Raw genomic sequence first — 20,531 nt, 5'->3', positions numbered from 1 at the left:
AATGCAGGGAGACAGATATGTTATCAGCCGTCAAACGAGGGCTTCTCGCAGCCTGCTGCTCATATACACCAGACACTTTTGATTTATCCTCCTACCAGATTCCCTCAGCCCCTCCTCAGATAGTGAACCACCACTATCTAGTGCCATGAACCAGAAATTAACCCTTTGCATCTACCTCAACAAAACAGCCTTAGTTCTAGCTGAGTAGCTTGACTGTCTCTTTCAATTAAATATATCTTCAAATTATTTATACTTTGTTCCCCGGTGAATGTCAAAGTTACAAGATTAGTTCATCAAAGATGGTGTTTGGTCTCTAGAGTGCAACATGCCTTGTTCTTGTGTATATGAAGAGGGTATTTTCATGTTCTGTTGTGTTTGCTGCAGTGTTTATAATTTAGGTATTTGAGTTGACCATAATGGACCCCCATCAGAAGTTTTCTATAAATGAGTCACATATTTCTAAGTCTGTCCAGCCATCTAGGATGAGAACAGAACATTAAAACATCTGGTATGTTACTCTGAAGTGTTATCGGGCCACTTAATAGTTGCTAAATAGTTTCAAACTCTAAATAGTGATTTAAACATTCCCTATGCAAGATACTCTCATATTCAGAATTAGAACATTTTAAAGACTATAAGATATTCTCCTTCATAGCTATTCATGAAGAGGCATCTTCAAATTTAAATTCATTAAAAAACAAACAATGCTGATCAGAGGCAGAGAATAGCTTCCACATCCTTCCAAAGACATTATGCTTGGCTTTTGTTTTTTGTTTTTGTTTTTTTTTTTAAAATATAAAAACCTTGTTTCTGAGCTTGGAATCTTCAGAACCGTGTTAATCTAGTTTTGTAGTAAAAACAAAATATTTTCCATTACTCTGCAGATATATAGAGGTGCCTGAATGTATCTCCACGTGAAAAATCAAAAGGTACACAGGTCACTGGGTCAGGCTGCTCTGTGACAAATGATTCACTGGAGAGGCAATATGGAGTTATTCAGAGTGCAGATTTAGAAACCAGAATGCTTGTGTTCAAATTCCATCTGCATCATTACTAGTTAATTGACTTAGGAAAGCTACCAAACTTCCTTGCGTCTCACTTTGCCTTCTTTATAATATGGGGATAATAAAGTTAATATGTGTAACGTACTTAGAACAATGCTTGTCATATAATAAATGCTACATAAGCATTAGCTATTGTCATTAATCCTCCAAATGACTAGCACCATTTCACAGATAAAGTAACTAACTTCTTCAAGATTAAAAATTTAATAGTCACAGAACAAGGTTTGAATCCAGGTTCTGTCCAAAGCCTGTGCTTTCTTCACTGCACATCCTGTCTTCCATGTCTTTGTGAGTACATACCAAGCTCCTGTGTCAACAGGAGAGCCAAGCTTATAATATGACATGACATTTAACCTAAAACTTAAGTGACTTTGAAATATTTTAGAATAAGGGAACTGAAAATGACAAAACTTAATTGTTCAATTAATAGATTGAGAGATTCTGATCAGACATTGAGAGAGATTTGGAAGAGAGTTTGGGTATCTGATGATGAACACTTTGATGTAAATGTTCAGAATATTTAAACTATTTCTTGTTGCAATAGTTTTAGTGAAGAAGTTGTATTTCACATACTAGCAATAAATATTAATGGTCCCAGGATTAAATATGAGACAATTATGAGTCGTAATAATTCCCTTCAATTCATCATGAAAAGAAAGATGCATAGTGAAAAAAATGACAAGTTTGAAAACAAATGAGAAAATATAAGAAGCGTAAGAGATAGACACAAGGGAAAATACTGTGTGAAGAAAGAGGCAGAAATTGGGTGCATCAGCAAGCCAAGGATCATCAAGGATTTCAGACAACCACCAGAAGATAGAAAAGAAACATGGACAGATCTCTTCCAGAACCTTCTGAAGGAACCACCCCTGCTGATACCTGGACTTTGGACATCTAACCCCTAGAACTGTGAGAGAATACATTTCTGTTGTTTAAAGCCACCTAGGTTGTGGCATTTTGTTAGGGAACCCCTAGGAACCTAACACACATATATAGATAGGCTAATTCAATGACCACTACCAATAAATGATCAATGATTTAATAGATTTCTGCACAGAGCATACTCTTCTTTAACACACTGTTTTTAGCTGTTCTCATTTGAAATGTGTCAGAATAGTTTAAAATACACAAATAAACATGTAAATAAAACAATTGTTTTTGAAGACCTAAGAGATGACAGAAGTATGTGTTGGCATTAAAGACTATTTAACATTAAACACATTAAACATGCACCATTCATCAAATAAGTAAAACAGTATGCTGATAAGAATAGTGCAATCATAAGCACATTTTATTTAAAAAAGACCAAAAAAAGCCTGCTGACAGAAAATGTGCAATTACTTGAAGAGGCCTTTAAAAACAAAGGCTTTAATTATCCTTACTTTAAAAAATCTTATAAAAACATAAACACTGAAGGAATAACTGAAACCTAAAGTGTAAAGATTTTATCGGCCGGGCGCGGTGGCTCAAGCCTGTAATCCCAGCACTTTGGGAGGCCGAGACGGGCGGATCACAAGGTCAGGAGATCGAGACCATCCTGGCTAACACGGTGAAACCCCGTCTCTACTAAAAAATACAAAAAACTAGCCGGGCGCAGTGGCGGGCGCCTGTAGTCCCAGCTACTCGGGAGGCTGAGGCAGGAGAATGGCGTGAACCCGGGAGGCGGAGCTTGCAGTGAGCTGAGATCCGGCCACTGCACTCCAGCCTGGGCGGCAGAGCGAGACTCCGTCTCAAAAAAAAAAAAAAAAAAAAAAAAAAAAAAGATTTTATCAAGTTATCTTCTATAGAGCACCATCTTACATCTTTTAGTGAACAGTTTGATAAATTCCTGACAATTTGCTTGCTGCCTAGGACAAAAAGAAAGGTAAGTAAGTATCTTTAAGGGGCACCACTCAGATTAGATTCATATTTTGTTTCCTGTACTCTCTGCACCTAAGCTATATCCAGAGCATCTTTAAATATAAGTAAACAAATACATCATTTCTTTGTCTGCTTGCTTATATACATTACTTAAAGATGCATATGGCTACTTGCAGTGAACATGAATATGGAAAACATAAATGTCATAAACATAAAAATTATACTTCTGAGGTTTGCTTTTAGACTTGTTTTTTTATTTCCTGTGTTTTTGTTTGAATTAATTCTTTATTTCCTTATCGAGAAGCCAGTGATATAACATGTTTAAGACTTTCACTGAAGAAATAGAAAACTCATAAAAGGGAAAAAATTTAAACAGTATCTTAGGGATTCAAATCCAATTATAAGTATGGAGATGTTGGGTTCATGAATTCTGAAAGACAGAAGAACATGAATCCAAAATCTATACAATTTTCTTTTCAGCAGATGCTACAATGTCAGGCAAAAAGAGATGCAGATAAATCTCTTGTGCAACCTCAGAAATCAGACATTTCAACACGTCAAACATATTCTGTTCAAGAAAATGATACGAGAAAACATTACACAAATGGTCCCTCTGAAATGGCAATGAAAAAGTTGAAAATACTTGAACTTATTTTTTTCTTCCATTAAAAAATTAAGCAATGTTAAGCAGAATTAGAGCTATATAATTAACTCTGTAAGAAGTTTTCACAGCATTTGTACACATATAATTTCATCTCCTATACTTTGTAGCATTTGCATCAGACTTACTTAGTGAATCTTTAAATACATACATAGTTTACCCTTGAACAACTGCAGGGGTTGGAAGTACCAATGCTTGCGTAGTCAAAAATTGGTGTATAAATTCAACTCCCAAAAACTTAACTACTAATAGCCTACTGTTGAGCAGAAGCTCTGCCAATAAAATAGTCAATAAACACATATTTTATATGTTATATGTATTATATACTGTATTCTTATAATGAAGTAAGCTAGAAGAAAAAATGTTATTAAGAAAATCATGAGGAAGAGAAAATGTATTTACTATTTATTAAATGGAAGTGGATCATCATAGAGGTCTTCATCCTTGTCTTCATTTTGAGTAGGGGTAGCAGAGATGGAAGTATAAGTGGACTTGTGCAGTTCAAACCCATGTTGTTCAAGGGTTAACTGTTCATGGAGTAGCGAGTTTACATAGAGCTGACACTATATTGGGCCCTCAAAGAAGCAGATACTGGTATAGGGTTAGGAGAGCCAACAGTTTATTGGGAAATAACACCAGTGAAAGATTAAAAAGAGGAGGCTGAAGAATTGGGAAGGGACTCATGGGAAAGGAAAGAGAGAAAGAAAGAATGTGGTTCAAACCAGGAGGCATCTCTGGTAAAGTCTCGAGCAACCTAGTGGATAGTTTGGAAAAAATATTGCCTGTAAGAAGAGTCCCATGTTGGACAGAAATGATAAGGTCTTTTTACCTCTTTACTGTTCAGTTACTGGTTGGAAGCTGCCCAGGAAGAGCATTTCCTCAGCCCCAAAGCTAAGATGTGTCCTGAAGGCACTGCAACTGGAGACTAACAGCTAGCTGTACTCCTTTTAGCTAAATTGCCTTTATTCTTTTTTTTTTTTTTTAATATATACTTTAAGTTCTAGGGAATATGTGCACAAAGTGTAGGTTTGTTACATATGTATACACGTGCCATCTTGGTGTGCTGCACCCATTAACTCGTCATTTACATTAGGCATATTTCCTAATGCTATCCCTCCCCTCTCCCCCCTCCCCATAATAGGCCCCAGTGTGTGATGTTCCCCTTCCTGTGTCCAAGTGATCTCATTGTTCAGTTCCCACCTATGAGTGAGAATATGCAGTGTTTGGTTTTCTGTTCTTGCGATAGTTTGCTGAGAATGATGGTTTCCAGCTGCATCCATGTCCTACAAAGGACAGGAGCTCATCCTTTTTTATGGCTGCATAGTATTCCATGGTGTATATGTGCCACATTTTCTTAATCCAGTCTGTCACTGATGGACATTTGGGTTGATTCCAAGTCTTTGCTATTGTGAATAGTGCTGCAATAAACATACGTGTGCATGTGTGTTTATAGCAGCATGATTTATAATCCTTTAGGTATATACCCAGTAATGGGATAGCTGGGTCAAATGGTGTTTCTAGTTCTAGATCTTTGAGGAATCGCCATAAGGTAGAGCTGAGTAACACCTGGCTGCTACACATAGAAAACCTTGCAGCTCATGTCCTTAGCCACATTTTGATGGGATTGTTTGCTTTTTTTCTTGCTAATTTGTTTGAATTTGTTATAGATTCTGGATATTAGTCCTTTGTCGGATGTATACATTGTGAAGATTTTCTCCCACTCTGTGGGTTGTGTGTGTACTCTGCTGACTGTTGCTTTTGCCATGCAAAGCTCTTTAGTTTAATTAAGTCACAGTTATTTATCTTTGTATGTATTGCATTTGTTTTTGGGTTCCTGGTCATGAAAGCTTGCCTAAGCCAATGTCTAGAAGGGTTTTTCCAATGTTATCTTCTAGAATTTTTATAGTTTCAGGTCTTAGATTTCAGTTCTTGATCCACCTTGAGTTGATTTTTGTATAAGGTGAGAGATGAGGATCATCCCAGTTTCATTCTCCCACATGTGGCTTGCCAATTATCCCAGCACCATTTGTTGAAGAGAGTGTCCTTTCCCCATTTTATGTTTTTATTTGCTTTGTCAAAGATCAGTTGGCTGTAAGTATTAGGGTTTATTTCTGGGTTTTCTATTCTGTTCCATTGGTCTATTTGCCTACTTTTATAGCAGTACCATACTGTTTTGGTGACTATGGTCTTTTTTTTTTTTTTTTTTTTTTCTTTGAGACGGAGTCTCGCTGTGTAGCCCAGGCTGGAGTGCAGTGGCCGGATCTCAGCTCACTGCAAGCTCCGCCTCCCAGGTTCACGCCATTCTCCGGCCTCAGCCTCCCGAGTAGCTGGGACTACAGGCGCCTGCCACCTCGCCCGGCTAGTTTTTTGTATTTCTTAGTAGAGACGGGGTTTCACCGTGTTAGCCAGGATGGTCTCGATCTCCTGACCTCGTGATCCGCCCGTCTCGGCCTCCCAAAGTGCTGGGATTACAGGCTTGAGCCACCGCGCCCGGCCGACTATGGTCTTATAGTACAGTTTTAAATCAGATAATGTAATGACTCCAGATTTGTTCTTTTTCTTAGTCTGGCTTTGGCTCTGCAGGCTCTTCTTTGGTTCTGTATGCATTTTAGAATTGTTTTTTCTAATTCTGTGAAGAATGATGGTGGTATTTTGATGGGAATTGCATTCTATAATAGAATATTACTCAGCCATAAAAAGAAGTGAATTAATGACCTGGATGAGATTGGAGACGATTATTCTAAGTGAAGTACCTCAGGAATAGAAAACCAAATATCATATGTTCTTACTCATCAGTGGGAGATAAGCTATGAGGTTACAAAGGCATAAGAATGACACAGTGAACTTTGGGGTCTCAGGGGGAAAGTGTGGGAAGGGATTGAGGGATGAAAGACTACAAATTGGGTGATATATATACTGCTCAGGTGATGGGTATACCAAAATCTTACAAATCACCACTAAAGAACTTACTTATGTAACCAAACACTGCCTGTTGCCCAATAACCCATGGAAATCTTAAAAAATAAAATAAAGATAATTAAAAAAAGAAAACCTTGCAGCTCTTCTTCCCACACCACTGGAGACTTGATCTCACACCCTGTCCTGCATCGCCTTTACAGGCCTACCCCTAATATTCTCACTCCTCTCAGCCCTCTATAAATGTTACCATTAGTATTGTCTATTAGAGACAACCCCGTTTCAGACACCCCAAACCTCTCCTTACCTCCACTCTCATTCATATACATGTTGAGAACGACTGAAGACCACACAGGCTCTCAAGAATTGGAAGTTGTATTACAGCCAACTACTTATGGGTTAAAAAGGCTTTTGCCAGATGGCCTAGCATTGCATTTTAGGTAAAGATGTGGTTCAATCTTTTAACAAGTTACAAAAAATTTCATACCCTGCCTACTTGCAGGTAAGTTAGAGAGAAAAAGAACTTCCTATTTCCCATCTCATTTGTTTGTTTGACATATATCTATTTACATCATATCAAAATAACTCTATATTTTCAAATAAATTGAATTAACTTTCTATTTTTTAAAAAAGAGCTCTGCAACATCACTGATCATTAGAGAAATGCAAATAAAAACCACAATGAGATACCATCTCACACCAGTCAGAATGGCTATTACTAAAAAGAAAAAAATAACAAATGTTGGTGAGGTTGTGGAGAAAAAGGAACACTTATACACTATTGTTGGGAGTGTAAATTAGTTCAACCATTGTGGAAAGCAGTGTGGCAATTCCTCAGAGACCTGAATACAGAAATACCATTTGACCCAGCAATCCCATTCCTGGGTATATAGCCAAAGGAATATAAATCATTCTATTATAAAGACACATGTATGCGTATGTTCATTGCAACACTATTCATGACAACAAACACATGGAATCAACCTAAATGCCTGCCAATGGTAGACTGGATAAATAAAATGAGGTACATGTACAACACGGAATACTATGTAGCCATAAAAAAGAACGAGATCATGTCCTTTGCAGGGACATGAATGGAGCTGGAGATCATTGTCCTTAACAAACTAACACTGAAACAGAAAACCAAATACCACATGTTTTCACTTATAAATGGAAGCTAAAGGATGAGAACACATGAACACTTAGCGGGGAACGACAAACACTGGGCCCTTTCAGAGGATGCAGGGTGGGAGGAAGGAGAGCATCAGGGGAAATAACTAATGGGTACTAGGCTTAATACCTGAGTGATGACATAATCTGCAAGATAAACCCCCATGACACAAGTTTACCTATGTACCAAACCTGCACTTGCACCTATGAGCTTAAAATAAAAGTCAAAAAATAAATAAAATAAAATTTCAAAAATGGAGAGTTTTGACTTTGAACTAATAACTATATGAGTTATTTCTTACACAAATATTTCTTACACAGAATATATTTCTCACACAAATGAGTACATTATACTCTGTTCTCTAGATTCCTCAGAACATATCAGAGAAGAAATGCTCACTTCAACATTTATGCAGTAGCAAGTTGGTGGCAGGGTAAATTATCTCATGATGCCTGAATCATAGCTCCCATATTCTACTACTGATAAACAGTCTGGCTTTCTTTTTTTGACAGAGTTTCGCTTGTTGCCTAGGCTGGAGTACAAATGGCGCAATCTTGGCTCACCGCAACCTCCGCCTCCCAGGTTCCAGCGATTCTCCTGCCTCAGCCTTCTGAGTAGCTGGGATTACAGGCATGTGCCACCATGCCCCAGCTAATTTTCTTTTCTTTCTTTTTTTTTTTTTTTTTTAGTAGAGATAGGGTTTCTCCATATTGGTCAGGCTGGTCTCGAACTCCTGACCTCAGGTGATCTGCCCACCTCGGCCTCCCAAAGTACTGGGATTACAGGTGTGAGCCACTGTGCCCAGCCAGTCTGACTTTCAAAATATAGTTGCATTTTCAAAACCCTGTATAGATTTTACCCATTTCCCCCCCCAGCTTTGAAAACTACAGAGGAGGAGTTGAGCAACCATTTTTTTTTTCTGGTTATTCCAAAAACGACCACTTACTGGGAAGTGGTTGTTTTTTATTTGTGTGTTGTTGTTGTTGTTGTTGTTGTTTGTGTCACTTGTGTGCTATGTATTAAGGCAGGAGCTGCAAACTCAAGGGCTCATGAACTAGGTAGGTACCTCAAATTAAGAGACAGGCAGTAGGGACGGTGGGCACAATAATGAAGCGGACCACACAGGCCCAGTTGAAAGCCTGAAGCTCTTGCCCAGCTGCTGCACATTGGTTACCCAGTAGGAATTTAGGCCCAGTGGCCAAACTTTCAATTTTCCAAGAGAAAACAGAAATACATATTTTTATGTGGCAAACATTTTTGGAAGGCTATTTGTCAATCTATCAAATTGTAAATTGTGCATTTTCTTAATGTTTCCTGTAGAAAAACCCTATCAGGTACACAAGGATATATGGAAAATTGCAGTTATTTATAATAGTGAAAGAGGGGGAAAAGTTAAAGGGCCACCAATATAGGATTGAGGAAACAGACTGGGTATACTACAAAATGAAAAAACTATATAAACATGTCTATCAAAGCATTTTTAATTTTTTCTTTCCTTTTTCCTTTTTCTTTTTTCCTTCATTATTTTCTTCTTTCCTCCATTCTTTTCTTCTTTCCTCCCTTCTATCAGTCTATAAGTGGAAGCACCTAAATTTTGCTCATTAAAGCATCTGTCACATAGAACAACAACAAAAAATGGTTGCCTCCAAGCTGACTTCTCTTTTCTGCTAGCCTTCAAGTGTTACTATTTAGTTATACAAATGTAAGACAAGAAGGCACCTGCTTTTGGAAAGGATAACAGCACCTCTTATTTAACAAGATTGTCCTCTTCCTGGCACATAAAGAACCAACTTGCTTTAGACGCCACTGAGAAGGAATGACCTGTACCCCAATTCCTATTCTCTGATACTCCACAAGACTTGTGGGAAAAACAGACGGGCTCCTTCCAAGACGCAGTGGTAGAGCAGGGTGGTAAAATCCTAGAAATAAATTTACCTTGAGGTAACAAAGAAATAGCATGAATAAGCCAGCCCTTGCAACTGGGTCTTTGAGAGAAAGGGAACTGTAGTTCTTGAAGCATTGCTGCAGTCCTCCTGAGGCTGACTTCAGCACTGGGCGAAGTGACTGTGTGGAAAGTCAGAGCAAGTCATTAAGAGCTACAGGCCTTGTGATCCCAGGCAAGTTTTTCTTTCCCTGAGGAATCACTTTCCCTCCCAGGGCTGCTCTGGAGAGGCAGGGCCTTGCCCCAGCATCTGAGATAGTGGCCAAACTGGGCACTTAGTGTAATTCTTTTTTAAAAAATATCAACTTTTATATTAGATTCAGGGGGTACATTTGCAGGTTCGTTACATGGATGTTGGTTACATATGTGATGCTGAGGTTTGGTGTATGAATGGTCCAGTCACCCAGGTAAGAGAGCATAGTACTCAACAGTTAGTTTTCTAACCCTTGCTCCCTTTCTTCCCTCCTCCCTCTAGTAGTCTCCAGTGTCTATTGGTCCCATCTTTATGCCCGTGAATACCCAGTGTTTAGCTCCCGCTTATATATGAGAACATGCGGGATTGGTTTTCTGTCCCTGTGTTAATTTGCTTAGGAAAATTAATTGGATAAAGAAAATGTGGTACATATACACTATGGAATACTACACAGCCATAAAAAAGAACAAAATCGTGCCCTTTGCAGCAACATGAATGCAGCTGGAGGCCATTATCCTTAGCTGAATTATTTATGCTGTGGATTACACCCTTGAAGATGGCTGTTCCTTCAGAGAGAAAAATTCCTATAGGCTAGAACATTTGGAGACATTTTCAGGAAGTCATTGGGCATTTGAACTGAGTCAAAAACACTAATCATCCCAAGAAAAATACTTTAGCTTTAACTATTTCACAAAGTTTGACCACAATAAATAAAAACAACCATGATAAAATTAATTCAACAAATATTTGTTGAGACAACAACTGAGTCTGCTAAGTATAAAGCTATATACTGGGCACAATGGGATATAATGGGGTAAAAAAGATAACCAAAAGTTGGTCACTGGCTTCAGGGAACTTACTGTCTAGAACTGGGCTGTCCAATATGTAGCCACTTGTCTCATGTAGCAATTTAAACTTAAATTAACTAAAATTAAGTAAACTTTAAAATCCAGTTTCTCAGTCACAGTAACCACATTTCAAGTGCCCTATAGCCACATTAACGTCACAGAAAGTTCTATTGGACAATACTGGTCTAGAGTTGGGGGATGGTGGCTGTGGTTTCCAGCTTTGCAAACCATACAATCTCTATTGTAACTACTCAGCTCTGCTGTTGTGGCACAAAAGCAGGCATATACAATAAGTAAATAAATGAGCATGATTATATCCCAATAAAACTTTATTTTCAAAACTAGGTGGCAGGCCAGCTTGTCTTGTGAACAATAGTTTGCTGAGCTACTAGCTACAGAAGGAAACCACTAACTATAGTATAAGGCTGCAAGATAAGAATAGAGAATTGAGTAACTTTCTGTGGGAATTCAAACAGTCTATGGATGCGTTACCTACAATAATAAAGTATTTTTGTCTTAAGCCACTCGCTTTGGGGTGATTTGTTAGGCAGCAATAGATAATAGATAGAGTTAATCATGCTGTGCCCTTAATACCTGATACAGACAACTTTCTGAATACCAAAATATAGTTTATTTACCATATTTTTTATTTCCCAGTGCTCAAAATTCACATCCTTTATGGATCCTTTGCCACCTCTCCATGCAAATCTCTATGCAAATCTACTCTCCAACATTTTAAAATCTCTACTACTGCACGTTGAATTATAAGTATTTGTTATATGCCTTTCTCCCTAGGTATGGAAGTAAGCTCTTCAAGAATAGAGTTTACGACTTTTTTTATTTTTAAATCCCTAGTGTCTAAGACAAATTTGGCACCTAATAGGCATTTAATAAGTGTTTGTTAAATTAGTATAGCCAATGACTTGATATTACTGTCAGCAGCCTCAGAGCTTACATACTTAGCATTTTATACAGCTTTTGCGTACTAGGCATACAGTAATGTTTATTCAGCCATTGCTTACATCCTTGCAATAACTCAATATTTTATCTGTTCAAAGAGTCACTGAAGGCCAGGCATGGTGGCTCATGCCTGCAATCCCAGCACTTTGGGAGGCCAAGGTGGGCAAATCACTCGAGGCCAGGAATTCAAGACCAGCCTGGCTAACATGGCAAAACCCCGTCTCTACTAAGAATAAAAAAAAAAAAAATTAGCCGGGGATGGTGGCACACGTCTGTAATCCCAGCTATTTGAGAGGCTAAGGCACCGGAATCACTTGAACCAGGGAGCCGAAGACTGCAGTGAGCCAAGAGAGTGCCACTGCACTCCAGCCTGGGTGACAGAGCCAGACTCTGTCTCAAAAACAAACGAAAAAATTAAAAAAAAAAAAAACAAACAAACACTGAAACCATAAATTCCTATGTATTGTGCTTGATTTATCTAAATTTTCAACCCATGCCCTTTTTGCTCATAAATATAACAATCTTGAAAGAAATTACAGTTACAGTTTTTGTGTTTTTTTCTGAAGAAAATTATGCATATTTATTTTATAAAGTGGCATGATTTACGTTTTGGCACTAGCTGAAAGGTAGTTTTGTTTTCACCTAAAGCTGCTGTGAATATATTTACTGAAGTGAATTTAATTTGCATATTAAATTTACATTTTTATGACCAGGAGTTGTAATGGAAAACAAGAGAATTAGACACACAAGAAAATGGAAATTATTTACTCTTTAATAATTCAATTGTATCTGGTTGAAATCCTTCTAATAGAGTAAAAGCAATCACAGTGTTAGACTATAAAATATTACCAGATTAAATGTATTTTCACAAGAAATGGCCCAAGTAAATGACTGTATTCATCTTTCACAGTGGAGAAACCCATTCTGTTGTAAGTAATCGCATTATGTTAAAAGTCTAGATAAATAACCAGAATTGTCTATTGTTGAACAAATAAATAAATGACTTCCTCTTAAAACTAGTGTTTCTTAAAACGAATAAAGTTCATTATCTGCTTGATATATCTTTAAATCTTTGATTAATGTTAAATAATAAATCAGAAAGCAAATAGACCAGCAAAAAAATTGATATTATAAGGGATACATTTTTTAAACACACAGTTATTACTTCAAAGTAGATATTGAAAGAGGCCATTCATAATGGCCTTGCAGAGTCACACAGAAATATGAATCAGATAAAACTGCCCTAGACTGTATTTACTTTCTATGTATTAAATTCTAATATTATTAATTTGCATCACATGTGATTTACTCTCAAAATTTGCAAATTATTGAATATATGTATCAGAAAAAAGCAGTCAAAAAATAAACATTTAAGTCTCTAATTGTCTAAAAAACACTATCACATTAAATGTTTTCTATGATTTACAAATAATTATTTTTATTAATTTGTGGCTCCAGTTATAGCAACTACTGCAGATGTGTCTTTTTCCTGGAGCAAACTGATACCACTGGTACATAACATGCAGCTATTGGGGCAGTAAATACTTTCATTCTATGCTAATCAAAAAACACAGTTTCTTTCACCTGAAAGGACAGCAGGATACCTTTTCTATCTTGTTCCAGAGTGGTGACAACTCACTGGTTCTGGGCCACAATTGAGCTCATGGAGACATTTATCGTATTGTCACTTTGCAGGAGCTCATGCTGGTCTCTTACATTGATATCAATGTAGTCCAGGTATGCATGATACCTTGATAAAATTCTTGTGTGCCAGAGCATAGGATACTAATTCCACCAAAATACAGGGATCTACCACTTCCATAAAATTCCTGAAGAGCCAGTGACATTGAGCATGTCAAGATACCGTCTCCAAAGGAAAGGAGAAGTTCTTGTACCTTCTCACTGCCTACTATAAAAAAAAAGGCACAGGGCTTGGTAAACATCTTTTCATTTTGGAAGTAACAAATATCATATTTAAACATACCATTTATATCCATTTGTCAGATTTGCCCAAAGACTGAATACTGTTTTTTTGAGACAGAGTCTGACTCTGTTGCCCAGGCTGGAGTGCAGTGACAGGCTCTTGGCTCATTGCAACCTCTGCCACCTGGGTTCAAGCAATTCTCCTGCCTCAGCCTCCGAAGTAGCTGGGATTACAGGTGCATACCATCACACCAGCCAACTATTGTATTCTTAGTAGAGATGGGGTTTTGCCATGTTGGCCAGGTTGGTCTCGAACTCCTAGCCTCAAGTGATCTGCCTGCTTTGGCCTCCCAAAGTGCTGGGATTACAGGCATGAGCCACTGCGCCTGGCCAAGACTGAATATTTTTAATGGATCCCAGCACAAGTATAAACTGAACAAAAATGTAATGCAATTACAATGAAGCTTTAATCATATTCAAATGTCTATGATCGGCTGTGACACTTTTGGCAAATCTGGAGGAAAAAAAATCTAGTGTTGGCTCCCAAGGTCTAAGAGCAAAGCCATGTATTTTAACAATAACAATCTTCTTTTCAGAAACAGCTCTTAACTTGATTGGTCCCTGGCAGAGAATGAAGCCTGACTTTGGTCTGTTCATAATGTTAGGTTCAGAAATTTTTAAAAACAACAACAAAAAGAAAGTCTGACTTTGGAACATCAGGTGGCAACATGACACTATTGCTATAACAAACTGGGGTTATTTGACTTCCTAGTCATAGAGTTAGACAAACTCAGTGGCATTACATTATTCAGATGGAAGTGAAATATATAGGTTCAGACAAAGTAGACCCTGAAAACACAAGTAAATTGCGTTAACAACTGATTTTCATTCCCAGCTTGCCTGTGTATTTTGCTCTGTCATCCTCCTTCAATCTCTATTTATGACTCATGGGGAGTTTCTTAATATTAATTGACCAGAAGGGGAAAAGTTCAAGCCTTATTTACAGGTATTACTGGATAATTTACTGGCACCAGACAGAAATTCACAACTGACATTTTACAGTCCCATCCTGGGTTGACTCTTTGAAAAGCATGTGTAGGAGAGCATGAAGACAAAACCTTTTAATGGTTTATCTTGTCCCTTTTGCCTTGAAGGAGAGATACCCTTAGGCAAATACCTATGCTTTTCTTTCCTTGAGTAATCACCTTCCCTCCTGGAACTTCTCTGGGTCCTGTCCTGGCATCTGCAGTGGTGCTCAAAGCTGGAGCCTCCGTGGAATGGACTAGAGGTTTGTAGGTGACATACTTTCTGTTATGGTGAATCTGGGATCTAACCTTTTGGAAACAACACTTAGGGAAGAAATGATTCCTCTAGGTACACAAAAATGGTACTATTAAATTGGAAGCCAAGACTACCACTTGGATATTTCAGATTCTTCACGCCTTTAAGCAAATAGACCAAAAGTGAGCTGATCTTTGTTATTGGTTTGGATGATGAGTCCTGGATATTAAGAGAAAAAGAAATACTAGAGACAATGGGATGTGAAGCTGTATAGACAGAAGCCAGAGAAAACAATAGATCTTCAATTTTCAGTGTTAAAAATTAATGGCATTTTAATTTTGACTATCATGGAGTAACAGGGACCAGATTAATTCTCCAGTGTTAAAGAACTGGAAACATTAGATGACAAGCAGTATAGAACAATAATCTTTGAGAAAAGGGAAACAAAAGAAACAAGCCCCCTACAATTATCCCAGTTTATTGTTTAAAGAGAGGGCCTCCAGGCTACAGTAGTTAGAAGAGGCCCCAAACAGACCCTGGAAGCAGTGCTGAGCTGAAAAGACAGAATTCAGAGTTAAGAAAGGCAAAACAGCTAGATTTCTGGGTGTAATTTCAGGAAGAGTGCTGCACAAAAGGAAAAAAAAAAAAGGGCTACAAAGATCTGTCCAGGTCCAGGAGACTGCTGTAGTCTATGGCCAAGAATTGATCTGCACATGGAGATTGTGGAGAAAACTACATAAAGCCTGAGAAAGGATCAATGGAAGGGAATAGGTGGACTCTTCCCTTGAGATCCAAGGGATAGGGAATATTTCATGTTCTAATCAATCAGGGGGAAAGACCCCTGATTAAGTAGGGAATTGAGTAGACTCTTTAGACGGTTATTACCTCAGCAGTGGAATCGCATAAGTCCTCAGAGCAACAGCTGCTCTGGACCTGCCCTAACAAAGTTTGGAAAAAAGACTTAAAAGGTAAAACTGTTTCTAAGTAATTCTGCAGAATCCTAGAACAAAATCTAATAATATCTAAGGAGATTCAGCAAAATACAACAGTAACTGCAATGTTTGGAATTCAATCAAAAATTTGCCATAGAAAGAGGCAGGAAAGCGTAAACCCTAACCAGGAGGGGGGAAAAAAAACTATCAGTAGAAACAGATCTCTATTGACAGAGATTATGGAATCGTAAGAGAAGAAATGTTTTTTAAGAAAATTATTATAAATATACTTCATATATCCAGGAAGATAAAAAATTCTCTTCAAAGCAAGGAAATTTGAATATTAAAAAGACTAAATTTGAAATTCTAGAGATTAAAACACATAACATTAATACCTGAAATGAAAAATATAATGAACGGGATTAACATCAGATTAGATATAGCACAAGAAAAGATTAGTGAATTTAAAAACAAAGCAATAGAACATCTAAAATGACACACAGAGGCCAGGCTCCATGACTCATGCCTGTAATCCCAGAACTTTTGGAGGCTGAGGAGGGTGGATCACCTGAAGTCAGGAATTTGAGACCAGCCTGGCCAACATAGTGAAATCCTATCTCTACCAAAAATACAAAAATTAGCTGGGCATGGTGGCGGGCACCTGTAGTACCAGCTACTCGGGAGGTTGAGGCAGGAGAATTGCTTGAACCCGGGAGGTGGAGGTTAAGATGAGCTGAGATTGCACCACTGCACTCCAGCCTGGGTGACAGAGTGAGGTTCCATGTCAAAAAATAATAAATAAATAAATAAAATGACACACAGAAAGACAAACGATGGAAAAAAAAATAAGTAGAGCATTAATGACCTGTGAATCAACACCAAGTACTCTTAACATAATGTAATTGGAGTCTAAGAAGGAGGAGTGAGGTAAACAGAAAAATAAATGGCAAAAATAAAGGAAAAATATTCCCAAATTTGGTGAAAAATACAAATCTATAGATCCAAGAGGCTTAATGAACCCAAACAGAAAAAAAATTTAAAAAAATGACAATAACCACACCAAGAAATCATAGTTAAATGATCAAAACCTAACGATAATTAGAAAATCCTAAAAGTAACCAGGAAAAAAACCAGGGAAAAAAATCACATGGAGAGGACTAAAGACGGAGTGACAAAAGTGAGATACCACTACATATCCACTAGCATGGCAAAAAATTAAAACTGTAAAAAAAAAAATTAACTCTTTTTCAATACTTTTATTGCTGCTAGTGGGGTTAGCCCTGTTATTCTGAGATGTCTGTGTGTTTATTGAGAATATGGCAAATAAGCAAGTATGACATAGTCTAATTATATTGTCCTTCGTGGCCTTGAGAACTAGGATTATCAGCAGTGTAAAGGATATATTGATGTGAAATAGAAGCACTACAGATGTAAGCCCACTCTAATTCTGAATTGAAAATATAAATATGAGCTCATAATATATTTTATTTGAAAAAATAATCGCTACTATGTTCACTGAAAAGGCCTAGAAGTAGTCACCCTAATAGAACTAAAAACCCACTAAAAAAAAAAAAAAAAAAGAAAGAAAAAAACTAAAAAGAGCTTTGGCTTGTGATATTATTTTGCTGTGTCCCCATCCTAATCTCATCTTGAATTGTAGCTACCACAATTCCGAAGTTTTGTGCAGGAGATCCAGTGGGAAATAATCCAATCATGGAGCAGTTTCCCCCATATTGTTCTCATGGTGGTGAATAAGTCTCATGAGATCTGATGGTTTCATAAGGGCAAACCCCTTTTGCTTGGTTGTCATTTCTCTCTTGTCTGCCACCATGTAAGATGTGCCTTTTGCCTTCTGCCATGATCAGGAGGCCTCCCCAGCCATGTGGAACTGTGAGTCCATTAAACCTCTTTTTCTTTATAAATTACTCAGTCTTGTATATGCCTTTGTCAGCAGTGTGAAAACAAACTAATACAGCTAGTTCTAAGTCTAATTCAGAAAAAGTACAAAATGAGTGTGGAACACTTTCGTCATACCAAGTAGCAAAGAAACCATCAAAGGTTACTAAGATCATGTCAGCCAGACTCACACCATTTAGAACACTGGCCAAGAAGAGTATCAGTACAAATAATAGCTGCATGCTGGGCATAGTGGCTCACGCCTGTAATCCCAGCACTTTGGGAGGCTGAGGCGAGCAGTCACCTGAGGTTAGGAGTTCGAGACCAGCCTGCCCAACATGGTGAAACCCCATCTCTACTAAAAATACAAAAAATTAGCCGGGTCTGGTGGCAAGTGCCTGTAATCCCAGCTACTTGGGAGGCTGAGGCAGGAGAATCACTTGAACCCGGGAGACAGAGGTTGCAGTGAACTGAGATTGTACCATTGCACTGCAGCCTGGGCAACCAGAGCAAAACTCCATCTCAAAAAAAAAAAAAAGAAGAAGAAGAAGAATAGCGGCAATGGCTTAAAACATAACAAAAATATGTTCAAAACGATATGTTTGTAGTGATGGAAAAACTCTTAAAAACCTAATTAATCACTGTTGGATGATTCTAGGGAACAAATTCATTATGAAAACTGGTAAATAAAGGGATACAATCAAATATTTATCTTTCTTTATATGAACTGTAACACTGAGTAACTAAATGATAGATAAGTAGAATTTTTCTCTTTAGAGAGATATTTCAGCTAATAAAGAACAAAGGTTACAATTAGAATATCACTATTTTGTGATAAATTAATGGAAGTAGATACTAAGTATTAACAGCCAATAACATCACAAAAAGAGAGCCAATCAAATATTTTGTGCCTCCCAATAAAATATAACAATATCTATAAAGTGTTTTGGCAAGAAAAAACAAACTAATCTAAATATGATCAGTCTCTAGAGCCAAAGTAAAAACAACTCAGTTTCTTCAACAAATAAATTTCAAAGGGGAAAACAGTGTACTAAGGGGAAATTTATACATTAAGCACTATAAAAAAAATTATGGCATTTAAAAGACAATTAGGAATTTTAACAGTATCTATTTGTTGATATTAAGAAAATATCCCTCTTCATTTAGGTACACTTACAGTATTGTGATTATGTTTTAAAAGAGTTCATATCTTGTAGGCATAAGTACTAAAACATTTACGGTGTTTGGTATCTGCTACAAAATATATTTGGAGGATAGATGGGATATAGATGAAAAAAGAATTGCTATGATACATGCGGATTCATTACATTTTTTCTGTATGCTTTTGTATTTCTACAGTAAAGATTTTAAGGTAATAAAAAAGAACAATAATAGAACTCAGAAAAGTAACGGAAGACATGGCCAGGTGCGGAGGCTCACGCATGTAATCCCAGCACTTTGGGAGGCCAAGGGGGGCGGATCACTGGAAGTCAGGAATTCGAAATCAGCCTGGTTAACATGGCAAAGCCTCATCTCTACTAAAAATACAAAAATTAATGGGGTGTGGTGGCACGTGCCTGTAGTCCCAGCTACTCGTGAGGTTGAGGCAGGAGAATCACTTGAACCTGGGAGGCAGAGGCTGAAGTGAGCTGAGATCCTGCCACTGCACTCCAGCCTGGGTGACAGAGTGAGACTTCAACTCAAAAAAAAAAAAAAAAAAAAGAAAAGAAAAGTAATGGAAGACCATAGCAACCCTAAAAAGGTTCACCCAGAAATCAAATCCTTCAGAAATGATATAATTTGTTCAACTACAGAGTATATATAATTTTTTAAAACCTTAAAGATATACCATTTTAGGAAGAGAAAGTTCAATTAGTTTATACGAATGTTTAATAATAGGTCATTGTTACTACTACATGAAAAAATCTTGGTTATATTTGCCTCTTTTTAATGAATTTCAATTAATTAATGTATTTTTTCTTTTTTTTGTCCTTGTCCACATAAAGTCAGAGTCAAAATACTCTAGTTTTCTTTTACAGCACATGCCATTATTGCTTTCCATAAGAAGAAATACTGCTGCTGTTCCTAATATTTATCAAAAAGCAAGGAAGGAAGGAAGGAAGGAAAGAAGGAAGGAAGGAAGGAAGGAAAGAAGGAGGGAAGGAAGGAAGGAAGGAAGGAAGGAAGGAAGGAAGGAAGGAAGGAAGGAAGAAAGGAAGGAAGAAAGGGAGAGAGGGAGGGAGGAAGGAAGGAAGGAAGAAAGGAGGGAGAGAGGGAGGGAGGGAGGAAGGGAAGAAGGCATTTGGTTTTTGTGTTCTTTCTGAACAGCATGGTCTAGGAAGCTCTATGTCACTAGAAATGGCAGAACTTTACCGTATATGAGTCGGAGGGGCTGTGTTCTACTTAAAAATAGTTTTTTACGAAATATTTTTAGTGTTTGAAGTGAAAACAGAAAAAAATGAACTGCTTTTTTGTATCACTTTCAGACTTGTAAAACATTTTGACTGGTAATATGTTTCCATTTTTGCAAAAATACTTTATTTTTTTGAGGGGAAGTGGGAATGAAAAAACATAAGAAAGAAAGTTATGGTGGAGGCAGAAGAAAAAGGAATAATAATGAGGACAGGAAGGGAGAGTGGGGTTATTTTTCTCAAAAAAATTGCATTGTGGCAGAAATTTCAGGAGAAGGAACCAAGTCTCTAGCCTCAAGACATAAAACATTAATGGGAAAGATTAACATAATGCCATTATATTTTCAAAGTCCCAGTAAAATCCATCAGTGAAATGCATGTTCCTATTGTGCATGTATTATAGTAGGCACATTTTTGTAATTATTAAGTTCTTTAAATAAAATTATTTCCTTCTTGTTTTTCATTCCAAAAAT

This window comes from Papio anubis, chromosome 1 (assembly GCF_008728515.1).
Source record: "Papio anubis isolate 15944 chromosome 1, Panubis1.0, whole genome shotgun sequence".
In the NCBI taxonomy this organism is placed as follows: Eukaryota; Metazoa; Chordata; class Mammalia; order Primates; family Cercopithecidae; genus Papio; species Papio anubis.
This window is presented reverse-complemented; position numbering follows the sequence as displayed.